Below are 23,417 nucleotides of genomic sequence, written 5' to 3'. Positions count from 1 at the left end.
CTTCGACTGTAAATGGTGGTCCAGATTTTACCTTTTTTTATTCCGATCATAATAAAAATAAATTCTCTTTTTCACGTGATATATTTGTATAGCTATTCAAAATATACATCTGAAGGAATAAGCCACTGTACTGATTAGTTACTATAGAAAAACCACATTAATCGCACTGAAAATTAAATTCATAAAAATCTCATTAATTAAATGGAAACATATAAGGATGAAGAAAGGTTCAAAAATTGAAGGGCGTTACTTCTAAAAATGCTAAAAATGGAGAAAAACATCAAAACACAGAAAACGTAATTAAGATAATTTAAAACCTCAAGTTTTAAAAATTATAACAAAAATAAATTCATGGATATTATATTCATAATACTGAGACTCTGTGAATGAACACCTAGAGGAGCACACAGAATATACTTTGTAAAGTCAAATATATTAATAGAGAATCGCTCCACACTACACATTTGATGTCCATATCTTCATTTATTGTCATATGTTTAAAATAATTACACAATTTAAGTAATTTTATTTTATTGGTAGCAAAAAAAGGACTGCAAAAGAAAATAAACAATGTTTGTATTTGTGCCCATGTGTTTCTTTTTTAAAAATAAGCAGCATCAATTTTTTTTATCAGTTGTTGTGTAGTTACAGGCATTGGGGATGGAGAGGCTGCAGATAATTTCCAGCAGCACACCCGCGAGTCGCTCTTCCCAATCGGACGCAGGTTCCAACAACTTCTTTCGTGTCCTAAAAAAAATGATTAATAGATAAGAATTATATTTTGTGGTAATAATTTCTTATTAAAGACATTACGGAAATGACTTGGACAAATACATGCGGAAATTGGAAACGTTTGCGTTCGTTAAAGTATCAGTTCGAACTTTGTACTGAATAAAATTATTAGAAACACTTTTAGAAATCGTTTTGTATTGATATACAGTTTTATTGAAGTTAATTATTTGTTTGTAGATAATTATAAAAATTGATTAAGTCGTAGTGAGATCATGCGGTTTTAAATATACATATTTGTTTTTTTCAAATAACATCAAAATAAATAAATATGCATAAACGATGTTCAAAAAATCATAAAAAAGAAGGAATCGAATAAAAAACTGTTTTGTTCTTCTTCTTAACATGCCATACACCGAAGTGCGTAGGCGACTATCTCATTACTAGAATTCTGTTCTTGGCGGCGTGACACAGCTCGCCTATATTGTGTATTCCTGTCCATTCTTTAATATTCCTTAACCAGGATAATTGTTTGCGGCCGGCTCCTCTCCTACCTTCGATCTTCCCTTGTAGGATTAACTGTGGTATTTCATATTTTGCTCCTCTCAATATGTGCCCAAGGTAACCAATCTTGCGTTTTTTAATTAATTCAAAGAGTTCTCTTTCCACGCCGGCTCTCTTAAGGACGTCATCGTTTCGAACTCTATCCACCCAAGGTATGCGCATCATTCTTCTCAATGACCACATTTCAAATGCTTCAAGTTTGTTGATAGATGTTTTTTTCAAAGTCCACGTTTCCATGCCATAAAGCAAGATGGACCATATGTAGCACTTGACCATTCTGTAGCGTATTTCGAAATTTAGGTTTTGATTACATAGGAGCGGTCTGAATTTCACAAGAGCTTGCCATTTGTATTCGGGTTTTTATCTCTTGTTGTGGATCCGATTGGTCATTGATTGTGGTGCCAAGATATTTAAAAGTTTTCACGCGTTTTATGCGATCGTCACCTATGCATATTATCCGGTTTTCTGGAGGGTTTCTGCTAATGACCATATATTTCGTTTTCAAAATGTTGATTTTGAGGCCATATTTTTTACCTATGCTATTCACAATATCAAGTAATAACTGCTGATCTTCCAAATTATCAGTTATAATCACTGTGTCGTCCGCATAGCGTAGGTTGCTAATTGGTATGCCGTTCACCTTAATGCCTAATTCCGTGTCTTCTAATGCTTCCGCAAATATATTTTCAACGTATAAATTAAAAAGCATCGGAGAGAGTATGCAGCCTTGGCGGACACCTTTCCGGATTTCAAATTCATCTGTATATTGGTCTTGATCAATCCTCACCTTTGCCATTTGGTTCCAGTATAGATTCTGAATAATTCTGATCTCCTTCTGGTCAATGTTGGCCCTATGTAGTAGTTCCATCGTGATATCATATTTAACATTGTCAAATGACTTCTCGTAGTCGATGAAGGTGAGGTAGATATCTTTTCGTTGATCTAAACAGTTTTGTATTAAGGTGTTCAAACATAAAATTGCCTCTCTTGTTCCTAGTCCTCCCTTAAAACCGAATTGTGTTGACCAGCTAAGTTCTTCTAGTATCTTGTACATTCTTGAGTGTAATATCCTAAGAAAGAGTTTCAGCAAGTGACTCATTAAACTGATTAAGCGGTGTTCATTGCATTTTGTGGCATTAGCTGTTTTTGAGATCATCACAAAGGATGACTGCAGCCATTCTCGCGGAATGTAATCAGTATCATAAATTCTATTGAACAGCCTTACTAAGATTTCGATCTTCTCCTCGTCTAGTAGTTTTATTGCTTCTATATTAATTTCATCTGGATCTGTTGCTTTATGCATCTTTGTGGTTCTAACTGCATATTCTATTTCACTTCGCATTATTGATGGCCCTGATAAGTTTTCGGAAGGAAGTTTGCGCGTTGGTTGTGTTGGTCTTTCGTCATTAAAAAGTCTTTCTGCGTATTCTTTCCACGCCATTCCTATCTCCTCTTCTGACTCTATGTATTCGTTTCTGTCGTTGCTTATTCTTGTTCTGTGGTGGCTTTTGTGTATATTCGATATTTCTTTGATCTTCTTATGTAGTCCAAAACTATCTCCTTTTTCCTATAATTGTTCTATTTCGTTGCACCTTTCCACCATCCAACGTTCTTTTGCTTTCTTAATTTTCTGGGGAATTTCTTTGTGTATCTGTTTTGTTATTGGATGTTTAACATTAAATATTTTGTACTTTTTGGAAATAAACCATAATAGTCTAAGATCGCACGGCAGGATCAATACGTTCATAACGTAGTTCATCAAACCCACATCTTACGCCCACATTTTACATACATTTAAAATTAGGAGAATACATTGATAATAGGTTGCCAGCCAAAAAGTAGCCGCAAATATTTTAACTTGAGCAAAAATTGTATTTCGTTAATTTATTTTTTAAATAAAATACGTTGCTCATGACCTATGTCCACGTTTTTTATATCAAATTAAAAGTAATTTTTTTAATACGATAATATATACTTACCTGAGAAAAAGTGGTTGCAAATTAATGTTGCCAGCTGTTAAAAACGCGAAGTATCAAAGATAAAGTAAAAGACAGCAAGGGCGCAACGCTACCGATGTGAAGTGCCAATTGTGTGAGTTTTTATATTAGTGAGTGCAAAATTAACCGTATTCTCAGAGTTTTGTATATGTTTTTGGTTTTAGATAAACACTTATTTTAATTTTTATGAATTTTATTTTATGCCTTATTAGCAATGAGGTTTTTTTCTTGTTTGAAACTGTTTAAATGATTTTTGCGAACAACAAAAGTTCTACACAAACTTTTTATTATTATTGTGAAATGGTGTCTTAAATTATACAGCATTATTTTAAGTTTAATTTGATAGTTTTAGGTGTTTACAAGTTTATCTTTAGTGTTTTTTTGTTTCCTTCGTTTTAAAAATTGCAATAAAAAATGATGATACTAGAAGAAGTAGTACAAACTGTTGGTTTACAGGATGGTGGGCGGAGCATTCGTTACATCGCAAATGATTTAGGAATTTCTCGAATTTAAATTTGAATTTAAATGTTTGTAAATTTCTCGAAGTACAGGTTTGATGTAATACAAAGATTTCGGTAAACAGGACAATACACCAGGATGCTATGTCAAGGTAGACGAAGTACTACAAGTCAAGCTGAAGATCGCTTTATCAGATTGCAAGCGTTACACGATTGCACCAGTACTTGTTCAACAATTAAATAATGTCCATAGAACACAATTTCCATTTATATCGTTAGAAAATGTTTATATTAATATAGATTAAAGTCCAGAATATCTTTAAGGGACCTGTGATAACAGCAGATTATCAGAGGTCACGTGTACACTTCGCTTCACACACATCTTAATTGGAATGTTGAAGAATGGGGGCGATGCTCTTCATGGAAGAATCAAGATTTACAAGGTACTCATCCGATTGGTGGAATAAGATTTAGGGAAAAGCTAGTGAATATTATCATCACTGTTGTTTTACTCTCAGTGTTCAATTTGGTGGAGGTGGTATAATGGTGTGGGCAGACATTTCCCTAGAGACTCATACAGACCTTGGTACAATGCGACGGGGCAATTTAAGTGCTGTAAGGTATACTGAACATTGTTTGGAAGATCATGTAGTGTCATTTGCCCCATTGTTGGAGGAAACTTTTGTCTGATACAAGATAAGGCTTGTCCGCACATTCGAAGAATAACAGGGGATTACTTAAATGAAATTGGGAGTTCTTTATTACCATGACTCCAAGGAGTATAGACTTTAATCCAATAAAGCAACTTCGTCTACTTTTAGGGCCGCCTCAACCAGTGAAGGTTGGCTATAACCATTGCAAATTCGTCTCTATCTTCTGCTTTTCTTAAAAGCGTCTGTGTGTTTAACCCGGTCCAGTCGCGAATGTTTTTCAGCCGGTATATTTTGTCTTCGATTTTTTTGTCCCTTTTTCCTTCGATTCTACTCTTCATAATCAGCTTCAACAACTCGTACATATCATTTCTAAGTATGTGTCCTAAATATGCTGTTTTTTGCCTTTTAATTGTGATCAAAAGTTCTCTGTCTCTTCCCATTCTATGCAACACCATTTCGTTCGTAATATGATTGGTCCATGCTGTCTTCAAAATTCTCCTAAAAAGCCACATCTCAAAAGCTTCCAGTTTTCTCATTAAGCCATCATTAACAGTCCAGGCTTCGACACCATAAAGAATAATAGAGCGGATATAACATTTTACCATCCGATATCGGATTTGCAGATTGAGTCTTTGGTTACTCAGAAATTTCCTCATTTTCAAAAAAGCTGCTCCTGATTGCTCTATTCTTGAGCGAATTATTTCGGATTCAGATCTTCCGTAATCCACACTGCTAAGTATTTCATTTTGTCCACTTGCTCAATATCTTCATTTTTTATCTGGATCCTTGTAATGACTTTGTCCCTCTTACTGATAACCATGGTTTTTGTTTTCTTTATGTTTATTGTTAAACCGAACTGTTCTCCAGTATCAACAGAGCGTACATGGGATATTCTGGAATGACGTATTCGACGTAACCATGTTAAGGATCAAATCATTAATGACTTGTAGCAAGGAGTTCGCGACAAATGGGAGTAAATTCCTCAGGAAGAATTTGCTACCTAAATCCGAAGTATTTCTGATCCAATGAGAGTCGTAATTAGGCTCGTGGAGGTAGTACACCTTACTTAATATCGTTTTTCATTAAGAAAATTTAAAATTTTAAAAATTGAATTTGTTTTTTGTTAAATTCTGGATTTGTAATTAATTTTACTTGGAAATATTGTTTATTATTAAATACTCAATTGGAAACGGTTTGAACTTTTTTAAACGCTAGTTTTTAGGAAAAATTTGGGTGTCCAGTTAATTTTGCACTCCAGTGTATTATTATTTGTCAAACCAGTGTCGTTGCGCGATAACTCGTTTATACTTTATCTTAACTACCTTACGTTTTTAACAGCTGGCAACCCAAATTTGCGACCATTTTTTTCAGGCATCTTTATTTTATCATATGAAAACAATATATTAGTTTTAATTTATGCATATACGTCCTGAACGGTGTATTTTATTTAAAAAATAAATAAACGAAATAAAATGTTTGTTCAAAAATTAATTACATACTATATTAATTGAATATTAAAAATATTTGCCTCCAGTTTTTGACTGGCAACTTATTATCATTATGGTTTCCTAATTTTAAATGTATGTTAAAATTTAAATTTAATTAACTACATTATAAACGTAGTGATCTTGCAGAGGAATCTTCTACTATTAAATCTACATGAATTCTGGAAGCGCCAAATTGAAAAGAAAGGCTTATTTTATCAAAATAAATTGTTTAACAAATAAAATATTTTTGTTAAATATTGTTTACAAAAGTACTGTGATTTTAAGCTTTCAACATTTAAAATAACTCAAACGCAATAACTCAGACGCATCAGCACATAGGAAGTTAATTGTTCTATTCGAAATGTTGGCATTTTTACACGACAAAGAATCCATAGTGGCTCACAGAACTGAAGATACAGCCTTGGATACTGGACGGAACTATCAGATGACCACAAGCTCTATAACAACGGAAAAACGAATTGGTAAACGAAAACCTAAACACCTTATCACACGAATCGCTTGCTGGAACATAACGTCATGGAACGGAAGAGACCAGGAGATCATAATAGAAATGAAGAAACACAATATTGACATCTGCCTAATCTCCGAAACAAAGAAAAAAGGCCAAGGAACATTAAAATACGGAGAGTTTGCACTCATATACAGCAGAAAAGCTAAACAAGAAAGAGCACATTCAGGAGTCGAAATTTTGCTGCACTATAAATACACACAAAGCATCGAAGATATCGAATACATCAACGATAGGTTATTAGGAATCTCTATAAAAATGCGTAATAGCACAACACACCTGATAAGCATATATGCCCCAGACATATCTAAGCCCATAGCAGAAACTGAAAATTTCTATCAGCAACTACAAAACACGGTAGATAACATCAATGCTAAACACAAAATTATCGTATTCGGGGATCTTAATGCACGGATCGGAAACGATGTCATACCAGGTATAAAACAAAAGTACAACGAAGAAATAATTAATCAAAACGGCTAAGCACTAATGTGAATGTTTGTATTTTGAGAACGATTTCCGAAGTGGAAATTGAAATGTCAAGTAACGTACTTTAACCTTTAATTGTGGCTTATTCCCATTTAAATAGTAATATACCATCAGATATCAACTTTTATTAGTTGTATATGAAATGTTTTAAAAAATGTGATTTTTACTAGAGAGTAAAATATTTTTAGTTTTGACAATAATTTTAAAATGTTCAACATTGTTTATTTACAATAAAAAAATATTTTTCAACATTTTTTCTGCTATAAAGTTAAAAACTTAGGTGTGTGCCTTAATTCAATATATTTTAATAATTTTAAATTTAATGAAACAATTCTAAATAAACTTAAATTTTAAAATCTACTGAGAATGCTAAAAAATGTTAAAATCTATCTTTTATACTAAAAGGCTAAGCCCTTTTCTTGTGAGCAATACTCCTCCTAAACGGTGATAGATAGGAGAATAATTTTTTCGAATAATTAAACAGATTGTTGAGTAGATTCCCCCTAAGGTTTAAAATTTAAAAAATTCGAACCGGTTTAAAAATGGCGGCCATAAAATGAATTTTTCCTATAGTAAAGTATAGGAATTTTACAGGTTTCATTCTTCAAAATTTAAAGTCCTAATTTTCAATGTATTTTTAAAATATACCCGCGTCTACTTTTTTCTTATACTTACTGATTGAATTAAGAATTATGAAACCGGAAGTATTTACTTCCGGTAAGATATCCCAGCCTAACCTAACCTAACCTAACCTAAACTAAACTAACCAAATTGCAAACAAAAAAACCAACTTCGAATTTCAAGTACAAAATATTTATTAATTCATTTAAGTTCAAAAATAAAAAGTCAATCAAAGTTAGTTCAATACAATCACATAAGAATAAGAAAATCACTAAATATCACGAAATATTTCATCAAATACGACGTTCTTAGTCCAGATGGATCCATCTTCGTCGAATTTTTGCTTGGAATTCGGGGTGATGTAAACTTTGACGCCATCAAATGATCGAGATCGAGACATTGCAACGTACAGTTGTCCATGAGAGAAGACCGGATTCGGAAGATAGATCCCAACTTTCTTGAGACTTTGTCCTTGAGCACGGTTGATGGACATTGCAAAGGCCAACTGAACAGGAAACTGGAGCCGCGTCATTGAAAAACTGAACGTTCCTTCAGCCGGGGAAAGTTTGATGCAAGGTAACAGAATCACTTGTCCAGCTGACTGTCCTGTAAAAACTTCACATTCCAAACAATTGGGGTGAAGTGATTTGATTTTGAGTCGAGTGCCATTTATGAGACCTTTTGCTGTGTTCATATTTCTCATAAGTAAAATGACAGCATTTACTTTGAGAGGAAGACGGTGTCATGGCAAGCCTAAACCTTCTACTTTATTCAAAAATTCGGTAGGAAGTAGGAGATGTTCATTGATGTCATCACTGACGACTTTATCAATGCTCAAGTACACGCGTTCTTCGCCGTCCAGAAGATTAAGAACTTGCTGATTAAGCTGTGCACAGTCCTCATTAGTTGGAGCGAGAATTGCAAGCTGTGTTAGCAGTCCTTCTGCAATTGAATTTTGAATATTTCCATAAACAAATTCTACAACGTCTCCTTCGCCTTTGATGGTGGAAGGGAGTTTGATATTTTCTCCATAAATTCCATTGCCACCGGAAAGGAGGTAGGAAGCGAAGAGATCTTCACCTTCGTTCACTCTCATGTTTTTTGAAAGCGTAAACATTTCTACTCTACGCCAGAGAGGACTTCTTTTTATCGAACCTTTAACAGTTCTTGCACGTCCAGCTTTAGGTATGACGGCCAGTGTCTGAGGGAAATCTCTGACATTAGTAAAATCTTTCCGGCGAATGCATGATTTTCTTCGGGTTACCCTTTATAAAGATCTTTGAAAAGACGATCAATTACGCCCAAAGCTGCACCTGGAGCTGTTGATGCTTCGTTATATTATTTAAATATAAATTTAGTTAGTTGGTTAGTTAGAGTTCTCAAACCGACTTCTTTTTCTTAAACGTGGCATTTTACAATCTAAAATATGCAAAAAAAGTTACTCCCGGTTTTACTTGCGTTTTTTATTTAAGAGGTGCGGAGTCTAACAATCATATTGTTTCCGTTTCCTAATGTAAATCTTCCTGAAATTCCTAAAAAACTACTGTATCGATTTTCAATTTAAAAAAATTGGCGTCGATACAGTTTATTTTTAAGATTTTTGGAACATTTACACCAGGCGACGGAAACGATGGATCGTTAGACTCCGCCCCTCTTAAATATCAGCAAAACTTACATCAAAACTCGATGTCGAGTTGGTCCGCTCGTACATACTTAAGCCATAAAATTTTCCATATTATTTTTTATCGTTTGTATGAAAAAAGTAAGCTCTATTATCTCTAAAAAAATATATTTTATAAAAAAATTTATAATAATTTACAGTCGTTGATGTGCGCTAAATGTAGGCAACTTACAGTAGTTCTAAGAAACGCGAAGAGCCGAGATTTTATTTCATTTAATATTTCCTTAAAGTAACAAATAAAATTTAATATTATTTAATATTAACATCTCAACTTCAAATATAAACATTAAACATTTAATTTATTATTTCACGCAGTTTTAATTTGCATGTGTTAGTAGTGAATAATTGTTAGTTTACAGGCAGACAGACTTACCAGTTATTTCTCTCTTTACATATATGCGGATGAGATTAATGCATGTTTAACAAAATCGTTTTTATGGCCAAATACAAAACAGTTCGACTGACCATTAACATAAAAGTACAAGTGTAAAATGATCTATCGGCGCAAATATTTTCCAAACATTTGCTAAATATCGAAACCGTAAAATAAAACTGCATGCACATACACAATGCAACAAACTTCTAGATAATTTCTGCAATTTCTTTAAGATCAAACATGAATTAATTGTAAATGTCTTTTCGGCTATACTGAATAATTACTTGTATCATAATTGGCTCAGTGAGCGCCCAATTTTGACGGCGAAAAATGTTAATGTTAACGAAATTAACTTCCAGATTCAGGAGATCTGGTATCTTTTAAATCAATCGACAGTATTGATAATAAAGACGAAGCTGGTAATTATCCAAAAGAATTTTTAAATTTTTTGGATATACGGGGGATGCCACAAAAATAATAAGCATAATTCAAGAAAAATTAACACGTAATTAGATTTTCAAAAAAAAAATAATTTTTCGTAAAAGTTATTGTTCAAAGATATTATTATTATATTTAAATTGTTTATTATTTCATAATCTTTTCTACTAATAATCATAAGAGAAAAGTAAAATTTTGCAAAGTAAATATTTATTTTAAATTGTTTAAACAAATCACTCAATGCAATAAAACACCTAAAAAATAATAAATCTCCAGGAAGTGATGGTATACCCGCGGAACTTATTAAATGTGGAGCTGCTACTCTGACTAATCATATATATAAAATCATACTGAGAGCCTGGAATGAGGAACAAATCCCAGAAGAGTGGTGTATTGGGATCGTTTACCCGCTACACAAAAAGGGCGATGAATTAGAATGTAGAAACTATAGGGGAATAACCCTCCTTAATATAGCATACAAAATATTTTCGAGTATTTTATATGGTCGCCTGAGTAAATATTCAGAGGAGCTTCTTGGCGAATATCAAAGTGGTTTTAGGCCTGGCCGATCAACAACAGACCAGATCTTTGTGCTAAGGCAAATACAGGAAAAAACCATTGAATTCAATATCGACACATACCATCTTTTCGTAGATTTTAAATCGGCCTATGATAGTGTCCTAAGAAATAAATTGTATGAAGCCATGGATGAATTCCACATCCCCGATAAACTGATAAGATTGGATAAGGCTACAATGCGTAAAGTTGTTTGCAAAGTCGAAATACAGGGCGAACAATCACAGGCATTTGAAACGCATGTTGGACTGCGACAGGAAGATGCGCTGGCGTGTCTCCTTTTTAACATAGCTTTGGAAAAGGCGGTCAGGGATGCCCAAATAGACAGCAGAGGAAACATTTTTAATAAATCATCCCAAATTTTGGCATATGCAGATGATGTTGATCTAGTTGCCCGCACAACACGCAAGCTAGAAGAAATGTATACCACCTGGTCAAACGCCTCAAAAAATATGGGCCTGCAAGTAAATGAAAATAAAACTAAGATAATGGCATCAACACCCAACAATAGAGCCAGAAACATCGGCCACCAATTCACGGTTGATAATTCTACCTTTGAAGTGGTGGACAAATTTACATACTTAGGCTCCCTGATCACCAAGGAGAACGTCATGACGGAAGAAATCAAGCGAAGAATAATTCTAGCAAACAAATGCTATTTTGGACTGAGTAGACATTATGAGAAGCAGAAACTTAAGCCAAAAAACAAAAATGTGTGTGTGTGTGTTTTGTTTTATGGCACTGGAACTAAGCCAATTAGCCAGAACAAAAAACAAAAATAACCATATACAAAACACTTATACAACCAGTGTTGACATATGGGTCGGAGACATGGACCATTTCCAAGGCAGATGAAAATCTCCTGCTTATATTTGAACGAAGGATCCTGAGAAGAATATTTGGTGGCATCTGTGAAAATGGCGTTTGGAGAAGGAGGTACAACTACGAGATATATCACAGATATAAACATATATTTGATGGTAAAGACGTAGTATCCTTTATAAAAATAGGAAGACTAAGATGGGCATGACATCTGGCAAGATCACAGCAGAACAACCCTCCTAGAAGAATCCTTATGTCACAACCTGTGGGAAGTAGAAATAGGGGTAGACCAAAACTCAGATGGAGGGATGGTGTAGATGAGGATTGTAGACAAATGGGCGCAGCAAACTGTCAACAGTTGGCAATGGATAGAACTGACTGGCGTAATAGACTTGGGAAGGTCGAGGCTCTTTTATAGGGCTGTAGCACCAATGATGATGATGGAACAAATCACTCGGTTAAAGAAACAATTCACCAATTAACTAAATGTATGTTTATGATATTTATACCCCAAATTAAAAAAAAAACATCAATTTTCATTGATTATAACTAAAAACATTGCGACTTTTATAAATTTGAATTCATGATTTCCGTTTTTGAAATAGTAAAATCGTTTCATCATGGACGGCTCATTTTTAAAAGAATCATTTTAAGTTTTTTGTCTGAACTCGAACTCTTAATCTTTCAAATGGTTCTTTTTGCATTGCTTATAAATAAAGTCCCGGTGAATTTTTGAAAAAAAAAGCTAACTCATGTAAACATGGTAATATGGCGTATAAAAAATTAAGTTCCTGCATGTTAATGCGTGTTGTTTCAATTATTTATAAATTAAAAATCACAGTACCTATTTTACAATATTTAACATAAACTTTTTAATCGTTCAAAAATTTAATTTATAAAGTAACCCTTTTAGCTTGAATTTGGGGCTTTCAGAAATTATCTAGACCCAATAGTTTTGTGCATTGTAACGTTATAGATAAAAGGTATTTGGGAAAAATAATTTCAATTTTGGAATATCTATTAAATCAAACTCCTTGAAATTTTTAAACCTAAATATTTGTGATATTGCCCCTCTCACGCAAAACCCAAGTTGTTTGTGTATCTTTAGAAAAGGTATTAATTATTTTCAAAAAAAATTGACTTTTGGAGCTATTTTTGCAATAATTTCTATGCTGTTTCAGTAAAATATTTTCACTTATTCATATAATTTACCGATCTTCGCCTTTAAGTAGTATTTAAAATCAAATCTTAAATTGTTTACATATTATTTATAAGTAAAAAATGGCGTTTAACCTTATGCGTTTTTTGCTAAAAGCGGTTTTTAGATACCTGTATCAACGAGTGTCATGGAAAAATTGTTAGTTCAGTTCCCTGGTCTATAATGACGAATGCTCATTTTCAAAACTAAAGTTAATAAAAATATTTAAGAGCAATATCACACATACGAGACTTACATACGAGACTCTTAATACTAAAGCATTAATTTCAACATAAAATGATGGTATGTAATAAATTAAATATTAATAATCTATTGATAATTTTGTAAAAATTAAAACAAGGAAAATATTTTTTTAAACTATTTACATCGTAACTAATTTTTTGTGATGCCAAAAGATGAAATAAATAAATAAATATAATTAAATTAAAAAAAAAACAGAAGGATGACTAAATTAGTTTTGTAGACGGGCACCGGGACTCCGTAAACATAACAATTTATTTTTAATACATAAAACACTTACTTGAATTTCCATGTGACAAGGTATAAGTTCTTCCATGGGAACATTGTTAATATATGCAATGTGCTTATCGGCTTTCAAAATTGGTATATCTTCGTCCATAACAATTTCCTTCTGTTGTGCAATAATGACAGTCAACCCTGATATTAGCAACAACGCTACCAAATTAACGCGCCGCATGGCCATTGGAAACAACTGGGATGATACCTTACAAGACCAGTTAATTTATACAAGCAAATCGAGACGAAGCCCTAAAAGTTTAGTTTTAATATTTGTTCGAAAACTTGTAATTAATGTTGAATGTTTTCCGCTCGCGTGGGGTGAAATTAATTTATTCTGTAAGTAATTAAAAGTCATTTTTAGAAGAATTTTTTAGAAATGAGGATAGTCAGTATTCAAAAATATATTATAAATATTAATTTGTGATTATCTGTTTCATCTGTACATTAAGCCATGCCTTCGTTCTTACATCATTGTAATTACGTTATTAATTTTTTATTATAAAATATACGCAATGGTGCACAATTCTGAGCTCAGAGTATTTTAAACAGAAAACAAAACTTTAGTTTTTAAATTCTGATGTTGTTTTAAATAATTTAGATAAAACGTAGTTTTATAATCAATAAATTAAAAACGGTTAGCTTAGGAATGTATATTAAATTTTTATAATTTGTTGTTCTTTTACTTTATTGTTAATAGTGATTTTGGTGAAGCTTATGCCAGGTTGTACAGGTTGGTTGTCTACTATGATTCAAACAGAAACAACCAGTATAATGAGTGAACTAAAAAGTATATTAAAAATACCAAAAAAAGGAAAAGCTTTTATATCAATTCTCAACATTAACATGATATATTCAATTCAATATGTAAATCTAACTTATCTGAAAATTTCTAAACCACCTGATATGTAATACACAACATCCAGATGACATCCAGAGTTCTTGCAGGTGATGACTATAACGCGATGTTAACTGATGTTACAGATTAATAATACAAGGAAATAGACAAAAAAGTCTCTATTCGGGACTCTGACAAATCCAGATATATGAAAAATGTTTTAGTTATTATAGGCCTATATAGATATATATTATAGGCCTGAAAGATATTGTTCAGGATGTAACAGTATTGAATAAATTTTCAACAGGGAGCGACCATAGACTAATTAGAGCAAAAACCACTTTTAACACTGAAGTTGAAAGAACAAAAATGATCCTCAAAAAGAAAAGTGGAAAGTGGCTGTTCCCAGAAGATATAACACTTTACGAAGAAAATATTAAGACTAGTTTGGATACACACGACTTAGAGAATATCAGCATCAATGAAATGAACAATAATATTACTCAAATATTGAAAGAAGCTGAAAAGAAATACTGTCCTCGTCCTGAAAATAATAACAAAAAATTAAGCCACAACACAAAACATCTTCTAAAGGAAAGAAGAAAACTTAGGGAAAATCAGGATCATAACCAAAATGAACTAAGAATTTTGAATAAGAAAATTAAAAAGGAAATTAGAAAAGATCTGAGACGATACAATACGATGGAAATAACTAGAGTAATAGAAGAAAACAAAAGCTTGAAAGTACTCAGACAGAGCATTTCCATTGGAAGAAAAAACGTCCACAAATTAAGAAATGAACAGGGGCAAATCATTGAGGATAGAGTTCAAATTATGAACACGATAGAGAGTTTTTATAGACAACTGTACAAAGAACAGCAATGTAACCGGAGTGGATCATTACCAAAGATAATCAATCAGGGATCTGAAATTTTACCGGACGTAACACTCAATGAAGTTCGAAGGTCAGTGCAAGAAATGAAACACAATAAGTCCCCCGGAGGCGATGAAATAGTGGCAGATGCCTTAAAGTGGCTGGAAAAAGATTATGGCAGGTCCTTGCCAAACTATTCACTAGATGTTTGCAGGAAGCAATAACACCAACCCAGTGGTATAACGCAGAAATTATCATACTTCATAAAAAAGGGGATGCTACCGACCTCAGGAATTACAGGCCCATAAGTCTACTTTCACATATTTATAAACTATTTACAAAAATAATTACGAAACGACTAGAAAATAAATTGGAATTTTATCAGCCCATAGAACAGGCGGGTTTTAGAAAAGGCTATGGAACAAACGATCACCTACTGGGAATAAAAAATCTTATAGAAAAATGCACTGAATATAATAAACCACTAGCTTTTCGAATGCCTTTAGGCATTCGACACCGTAAATCAACAAAAAATGTTGGAAGCCTTGACAGAATGCCGAATTGACTATCGGTATATAAATATAATTAAACACATATACCAAAACGCAACAGCCAGTGTTAGAGTGGGTGATCGTCAAACCCAGAAATTCCCGATACAACGTGGAGTACGCCAGGGGGACACCATATCGCCGAAACTGTTCACTACGCTTTTGGAATATATATGTAAAAGGGCAAAACTGACCGACAAGGGCATAAACATAAACGGAGAAAAGCTTAGCCATCTAAAGTTTGCAGATGATATTGTACTAATAGCTGATAGGATATATGGGGCCAAAGAACTTTTAAACCAGCTCTACCTTTCTTCGCTAGAAGGGGGATTGAAAATAAATATATCTAAAACCCAGATGATGACAAATCTTGTAGTCAGCGAAGATATATGTGTAGGAACAAGATCTATAGACCAGGTAATGGCCTATAAATACCTAGGTCATGAGATTCGCATAGGAAAAGATAACCAAACCGTTGAGCTTCTCCGTCGTATAAGACTGACTTGGGCAGCCTTCGGCAAGCTGAACCATATTTTCAAATCGTCTGATATACCAATATGCCTTAAAAGAAAAACGTTTGATCAGTGTGTTTTGCCAGTGTTAACTTACGGTGCGGAAACGTTGACCATGACAAGGAGAACAGTTCAAAAGATCCGTGTGTGTCAAAGGGCGATGGAGCGTGCTATGTTGGGCGTTTCACTACAAGACAAGATCCCAAATCGCCAGCTACGACAAAGAACAGGAGTGGCTGATGCAGTAGAGAGAGTAGCAACACTAAAATGGAACTGGGCAGGTCACGTGGCTCGAGTGACAGATAATAGATGGACAAAGCGGATACTGGAATGGAGACCAAGAGATGATGCCTACCGAAGCAGAGGTCGTCCACCAACACGTTGGACTGACGATCTAAAACGTTGTCATAAGAATTAGATGCAAGAGGCACAAGATCGAAATAGATGGAAAATTATGAGGGAGATCTATGTCCAGCAGTGGATAAGCGAAGATTGAATGATGATGATATAAGGACAACCTATACGTTTTCTGCAGAGATTTCGGCGTCTTTTTTTAATTATTAAAAATTTACTGTAAAAAAGGCAATATTTGTAGTTTTTTGCAGTTGTTTGTGAACAAGAATCGGATACAGTGTATCCGATTCTTGTTCACAAGTAGCAGTTATGGTAATACAAAGCTGAATTCTTCGACAAACTGACTCAGAGGTTTGGCCATGGAAGTCTAGAACACCGGCATCGAAAAACTGATTCTACAATACAACACCAACTCCACAACATCACACACAAGTTCTCATACAAAGGTAACAACATTGCTCACCAGGTCCCACACCAAATCTACAACACTACACACCAGTTTCCGCACCAAGTACACAATATTACGTATTATTCATACAATAAGAACAAAGGCCAACTTCTAAGCACAATACAGAAAGAGCAGTAAGTTTTTAGAGGACCTACCTTAATGTATTTCTACAGAACTTTAGATAAGGCCACACATGTATCAGAAATAATTTTTCCAAGGGATTGTGGTTAAATCCTAGTCGAATATTTGAGACACTCATACGTTTGTCCAGTTGCTAAGAATTTAAAACTAGTTGTTAGTCTTTCGCGTGGGAATATAGCTGCTTTCATTTTTGTATATTTCTTCTTAATTAAGCGAGATACAAGTAATAGTAACTCGTACACTGATTTATTCATGCGGAGAAAATTGTTATAGTGAGATGGTTCATTCCTTAATTCATTAAGAAAATTGATATGGGTTATGACGTGTAGCCCTTTCAGACAGCAGACTCAGTAAAACACAGGGTTTAAATTAAATAAAAACATTTGAAATAAATAAATAACAAAATAAAATTAGATCATAGGTAATATATGCAATAAAAAATAAAACGTTAGTTCTGGAAACGACGGCGATATAACCCACTGTTTAATATCTGCAAAAAATAAACTACAATTAATTACATAAAATCTAAACGGCATTAACGGTGCGTTAATACATACAGATAGGAAGAAACGGGTTGAAGGAATAGAGATGAAATGGGCCAATTAACACGGCCTGCCGAGGAACAGTCGGTGACCAATCAGTACTTAGTCACAGGAGAGGATAGGTCTGTCTCCGGTCAATACTCCAAGACCGAGTACGGAACTGCCACTAGATCAATTTCTCTCGCGGCGGCTGCTCTTTTATACGGTCGAAGGCCTTCCATCTCCTCTAGCGCACATCGATGGGAGAGAAACTTATGGTGGGGATGCGTGTGTACGAAGCTCTGCCGGTACCGAGGCGATGCATATTGAAACAGGGTAAATTTATTTTCTCTCTGCAACCATTCTTTACACCATTGTTTACGTTTCTTTCATCTGTTTTAACGTTTGGCAAAAATTACAAAAAATAAGGAGACAAAGAGCAGATCATCATCTGAAGAATCTATCCGTGAGCTTGAATCATACATGTACCTACTTGAAATATTTATATTTGTATTTTTAATGCTGTAGACATCCATCAGGTATACCAGAAAGGTATACCAGAAGAGTGTGTGTGTTCCCGTGTGAGCAGATACAACGGACACGTCTACCTGTTCAGGTGTACCAGTCAGGTGTAACTGACAGGTATAACTGACAGGTGTACCTGACAGGGCATAAATTTACCCTATTGATCATCAACTTCAATCGAGATGGTACTTAAAAGAAAGGAGCTTAAGAATTAGCTCTTTGGGAGCAGAACTAAAATTATCAATATACTTTAATTAGTAATTTGCTGAACTACACTCTGTGCCAAAATTAACCGGTCACCTTAAAAATGGGTAATTTTTGATGTCTAATATCTCTTAAACCTGTTGTCCGATTTAAGTGATTTTTTTAATATGTTATCGCCTTATTCCTTGACAATATCGTTTTATTTATATGGTTGCTAAACAGGTAAATTTTCATTGTGTACCGGGTGTACGAATTAAACTGTGTTTTTTTCATAAAGTTTGCATCCTGTGGAATATTCTAGCATTTATAAAATATTGAAATTAAAACCTAACTATAGCCTTATGTTTTCTCAACATTTTGTTTTTTGATTCATTTGCTTATGTTTGATAATACAAAAGTTAGGTAGTTTAACAAATAGCCATGTTTTTCATCAATACAGACGATTTAACTCACCAGCAAAATTAACCCCACCACCTTTATTATTGTTTTCTTTACATTACCTGTGACAGTTTGTTTCCTAAATTTGTGTCATCGCAGGATTTTTGACATATAGTCATTTTACGACATTGTTGCAGATCTGTTTCCGTGTTAATAACAATTCTTGAACAATTTGTAATTAAAATTAAATTTGTAATTAAAATTAAATTTGTAATTAAAATTAAATTTGTAATTAAAATTAACAATTAAAATTGTAATTTTATATCATTGTGAGCGAATATTGTTTAAGTTGAAATTTTAGTGCTTATTTATTGTTTGTGATTTTAAAAATGCCACTCGTTCCAACTCATGCTGCTAGGGCAGTGGCTTTAGTTGGTGCTGGTTACAGTCAACGTCATATCGCTGGTATACTCGATGTACCGAGAACTACGGTACAAGATGCTATCAGACAATTTCGGGAGACAAAATCGTACAACCTCAGGCCAGGTCAAGGCCGAAAACGATGCACTTCAGTTCGAGATGACCGCTTCATTGTCACTAAAGTATTGAGAAATCGCTTTTGCACCGCTCGGGAAGCTCGTAGGTCTATTCTTGAGGTGAGAAACGTAAGTGTGACTAGACAAACGATTATAAGAGGAGTGTCAGAAATAAACTTGAGAGCTTTTCGTCCAACTCGAGCATCACAACTGTCCCCACAACACCGTAGGGCTAGACTTCATTTTGCGCGAGAATATGCTAACTGGACTATGGTGGAATGGAAGAATATACTGTTCTCAGATGAGAGCAGAATAGCCCTAAAAGGTCCAGATGGACGCTAACGTGTCTATAGGCGTCAAAATGAAAGGTTTGCTGCATGCGCTATAACCGAAACAGTGACTTACCGAGGAGGGTCAATAATGATTTGGGGAGGTATTTCTTACGAAGCGCGTACTGATCTTGTTGTGTTCGGTAGAGGCAGTGTGAATGACCAAGTATAGGTGAAATAAGTTCTCCAAGACCATGTCATGCTTTTTGCACCATTCATTGGTGATAACTTCAGACTAAGGCATGACAATGCACGTTGCCCTACAGTAAGATCTACCCGTGAGTACCTTAATGAGGTCGGGATTCAAGTTCTACCATGGCCAGCACACAGTTCCGATCTTAACCCAATTGAGCATATCTGGGACAACCTCAAAAGACGGGTAAGAGCAAGAGTACCAGCCCCTGCATCCTTTGAAGAGCTGAAGATAGCTGCGGTAGAGGAGTGGCACAATATCCACCAATATGATGTCCAGGATATCATGAATGGATTTCCAAACCGGCTCCAAAAAGTCCTAAGGGCTAGAGGCGGCAACGCCCATATTGATACCCAATTTTTTTTTAATTAGACTTTGATTTCCAAAATATTTTTAATTTGAATTTTCTTTGAAGATTTTATTCATTGGATTTTTACTGTAACAAATGACTTTTTTTTTCAAAAAGATTATTCTTTCTCTTCCGCAGAGATAAAAATTGACAAAAAACATGTCTAGTTGTTAAAGCATCTAACTTTTGTATTATCCAACATAAGCGAATCAATCAAAAAATAAAATATTGAGAAAGCATGAAGCTATAGTTACGATTTAATTTCAGTATTCTACAAATGCTAGATTATTTCACAGGGTGACGCAAACTTTAAGAAAAAAACACAGTTTGATTCTTACACCCGGTATACAATGAAAATTTACCTGTTTAGCAACAATATTATTATAAAGATATTGTCAAGGAATAAGGCGATAACATAATAAAAAAATCACTTAAATCGGACAACGTGTTTAGGAGATATAAGAAATCAAAAATTACCCAATTTTAAGGTGGCCGGTTAATTTTGGCCCAGAGTGTATATGCTTAAATTAAAATAAGTTCATTTTAAGAAGAGATTGATGACTTGAAAAACTTCAGATGGCTTAAAGAGTCACAAATAAACAAGGATTTACATACTTTAATATTTAATGGATTGATATATCTAGTCTGATTATATGCTATAAAAAAATATTAGTTTCGATATGTCTCTTGTTAGTTTTCACATCCCTCTGTTACATCCACTATATTAACTAAGTTTTTAATTTTAGATTTGAAAACAAACCATTATTTCAACAATTTTGTTCCTAAAACGATTAAATTACACCTATGCAAATCATTTTTACTAACACTAACGACATAATATATTATCTGTCAGTCGGTGGGTGTTATATTATTCAATTGAGATAATCAATAGATTCTTGGCAATTAAATTAAAGCTTGCTCAATGGACCATTAATTCACCACTTGAAACATCGAGTTTGGGATTTAAGTGCAAAGTGATGCCTGCTTTGAATTTCAAATGTCGAATTAATAGTAAAATATTTAAGGGAGTATGGTTTGTACATGATAGATAATATGTACAATATTTGTTCTGTAGATATTACCGTCAAATCGATACTAAAATAATATATTATATATTATTACATATTATTATATATTATTATATATTATTATATATTATTTTATTAAATATTATATATCATATAAATAAGATGGCAGTGAATATATCAGTAAGATAAAGTAGGAGAGAGTCACCCAAGTTGGGACAGTTTTTTTTTTATAACAAATACTTGAAAATCTATAGATATTAAAAAAAAGTTGAGGTAATAAAATGAAACTTTATTCTAATTATTAACACATTTTAGATGTAAACTAAATAAAAAATAAAAAATATGCTTCGTTTTTTGTTATTAAAAAAAAAGTGTGAATGTCCCATCATGAGAAACCGAAATCCTAAGATGGTCCGTTGGGTTTCTCAAAAAGGGACATTACTCTATACAACTTCCACAAATAAAATAGAGATCATCCATTACTCCACAAGACTCATGAACCCAATTTGAACATATTTTGCAGTTGTACCAGTCTTCACTACTGTCTGCGTACTTCTTTCCACATACAGTGCAGTTTGAATCATCTTTAGTTGAAGTGACGACTGTGATATTGCTAATATTTGCATTTCGAGCTCTGTGGTTCATAACTACAGTTCGTTTCACAGATTTAACCTTGTTAGTAGGGATTGTGGATTGCAACGTCTCTAATTCATTTTTATACGGTGATTCTGTGAGTATCGTGGATTTCAGAGAATGTCTAGAAGAAGTCCTACCTTTCTTTTTCTGTGCCTTTGGTAGCGGACTAATATCAGTCACTTTTACCTTGGATGTCGGAAATTGGATAGGAATGATTTGGCTTCTCTGTATCGGTCTGTTATCTTCGGAATCGCCATCTTTAGGTGACCTTAAAATAGACTGTTTTGAGGTTGAAGGAATCGGATTATCATACATTTCAACTTGATTTACGCCTTCGGTATAAGCCATCATTACGGGTAATTTATTGACCTGTGATGTAGTTTCATTGTCCACTGATTGTTCCGTCATTTTAGAGGGAGCGAATTCGCAGTCTTGAAATACGTCTTCGTTAAAAGGCCAAATTCCGGTTAATCGGAATCCATTTGTCGCTATCTGTACAGAAGATGCCTTTGAGAATGCTTCTGCAACAGCCCCTGAGATTTGATATATTCCAAATGTACGACCACAATGATTTTTTAGCCTAGTAAGGTACAAATCATAATAACTCATAAATGATTTAAAATACGAAACATCTAGGGGTTGCATTTTATGCGTACAGTGTGGTGGCAGGCATAATAAAATAATACCATTCTCGCGACAGAAGTTTATAACGTCTAAACTTTTTGTATGTGAACAATGGCCGTCCAAAATAATAAGAATTTTGCACTCCTTCGAAGGTCTGGTTTGTTGTGCAAAATATTTTATGAATTTTAAAAAAACATCACGATCCATCCATCCTTTGTCCTGTGGAAATGCCGGACTACCGTTAGGTGCATTGTCTATCAGCTCTGGTTTTATTTTCTTTCTGGGAAATATAAAAGCAGGCGCAAGAAAATTGCCACTTGCACTCATAGCAGCTACTATAGTGACATTAACTCCTCTTTCGGCACTTGTTAAACCTCCCACTTGCTTTTTACCCCTCTGAGCAAGAACTTTAGATAATTTTTGGACGGTGGTCACTCCGGTCTCATCAATATTCCAGATTCTATCTGGAGTGAGGTGATGTTCATTATAAATACTTTCCAGGTTGTTGAAAAAACTTTGGACTGCATTCTTGTTGAATCCTGTAGCTCTAGCGTATGAGGTTGCTTCTGGTTTTCTCAGAGAAATATTTCTACGTCGACTCAAAAACCCATAAACCCACTTTTTAGAGGCCATTCGAGTATCTTTATTAAAATTGTTAGAAATATTATTGGCTTGGGCAAAGTCAAATGCCAGACAACGAAGTTCTTTATAAGTGATTCCAAAAAATCGCTTTTCCATTTCAAGAATATGATCTAAAATTTCGTGTTCCTGTTCAACTGAGAATATTTGCCTAAACCGACCATGATATTTGTCATTTTCGGTCACGATTTTATTTTTGTTTGTAACTCGTCTTTGAAGAGTACTTTTAGGAATATTATATCTGTCAGCAGCTTCTCGAAGCGATAGTTCGTTATTCCGAACTTTTTGTACAGCTAGAATCATATTTTGAACGGACCAGTTTCCACGATCAGTTTTTCATTTGTAATAGGAATTTGGATTTCTATTTGGCATCTGTAAAAGAAAAATATATCAGTGCCACTTACGACATATAGAGTTCACTGAATAAAACATTTTTTAATGACACATTATCTTTACTTAGCTATAATCAAGGTTAGAATATTATGACCTCCTTGGGTATAATCTAATTACTGAACTACTGAACTCCTACTTATAAATGTTTTTAGAATGAATTACCGTTATATGTAAGAATTTATGAGTAATTAA

The 23,417-nt window shown here is 33.9% G+C and overlaps 1 long non-coding RNA gene across 1 annotated transcript in view; it reads right to left on the bottom strand.

Moving 5' to 3' along the window:
* Positions 1-507: 507 nt before the first annotated feature.
* The window catches only part of LOC140436190 (uncharacterized), a 29,156-nt gene continuing 6,246 nt past the window's right edge, over positions 508-23,417 (bottom strand). Inside the window, exons 2-3 of the long non-coding RNA XR_011950263.1 lie at positions 13,160-13,407; positions 508-747 (exon numbers count right to left, since the gene is read on the bottom strand). This is a non-coding gene — a long non-coding RNA (uncharacterized lncRNA). The remainder of the gene's footprint in view (positions 748-13,159; positions 13,408-23,417) is intronic.

The sequence above is a fragment of the Diabrotica undecimpunctata genome, chromosome 3 (genome assembly GCF_040954645.1).
Source record: "Diabrotica undecimpunctata isolate CICGRU chromosome 3, icDiaUnde3, whole genome shotgun sequence".
NCBI lineage: Eukaryota > Metazoa > Arthropoda > Insecta > Coleoptera > Chrysomelidae > Diabrotica > Diabrotica undecimpunctata.
This window is presented reverse-complemented; position numbering and strand designations above follow the sequence as displayed.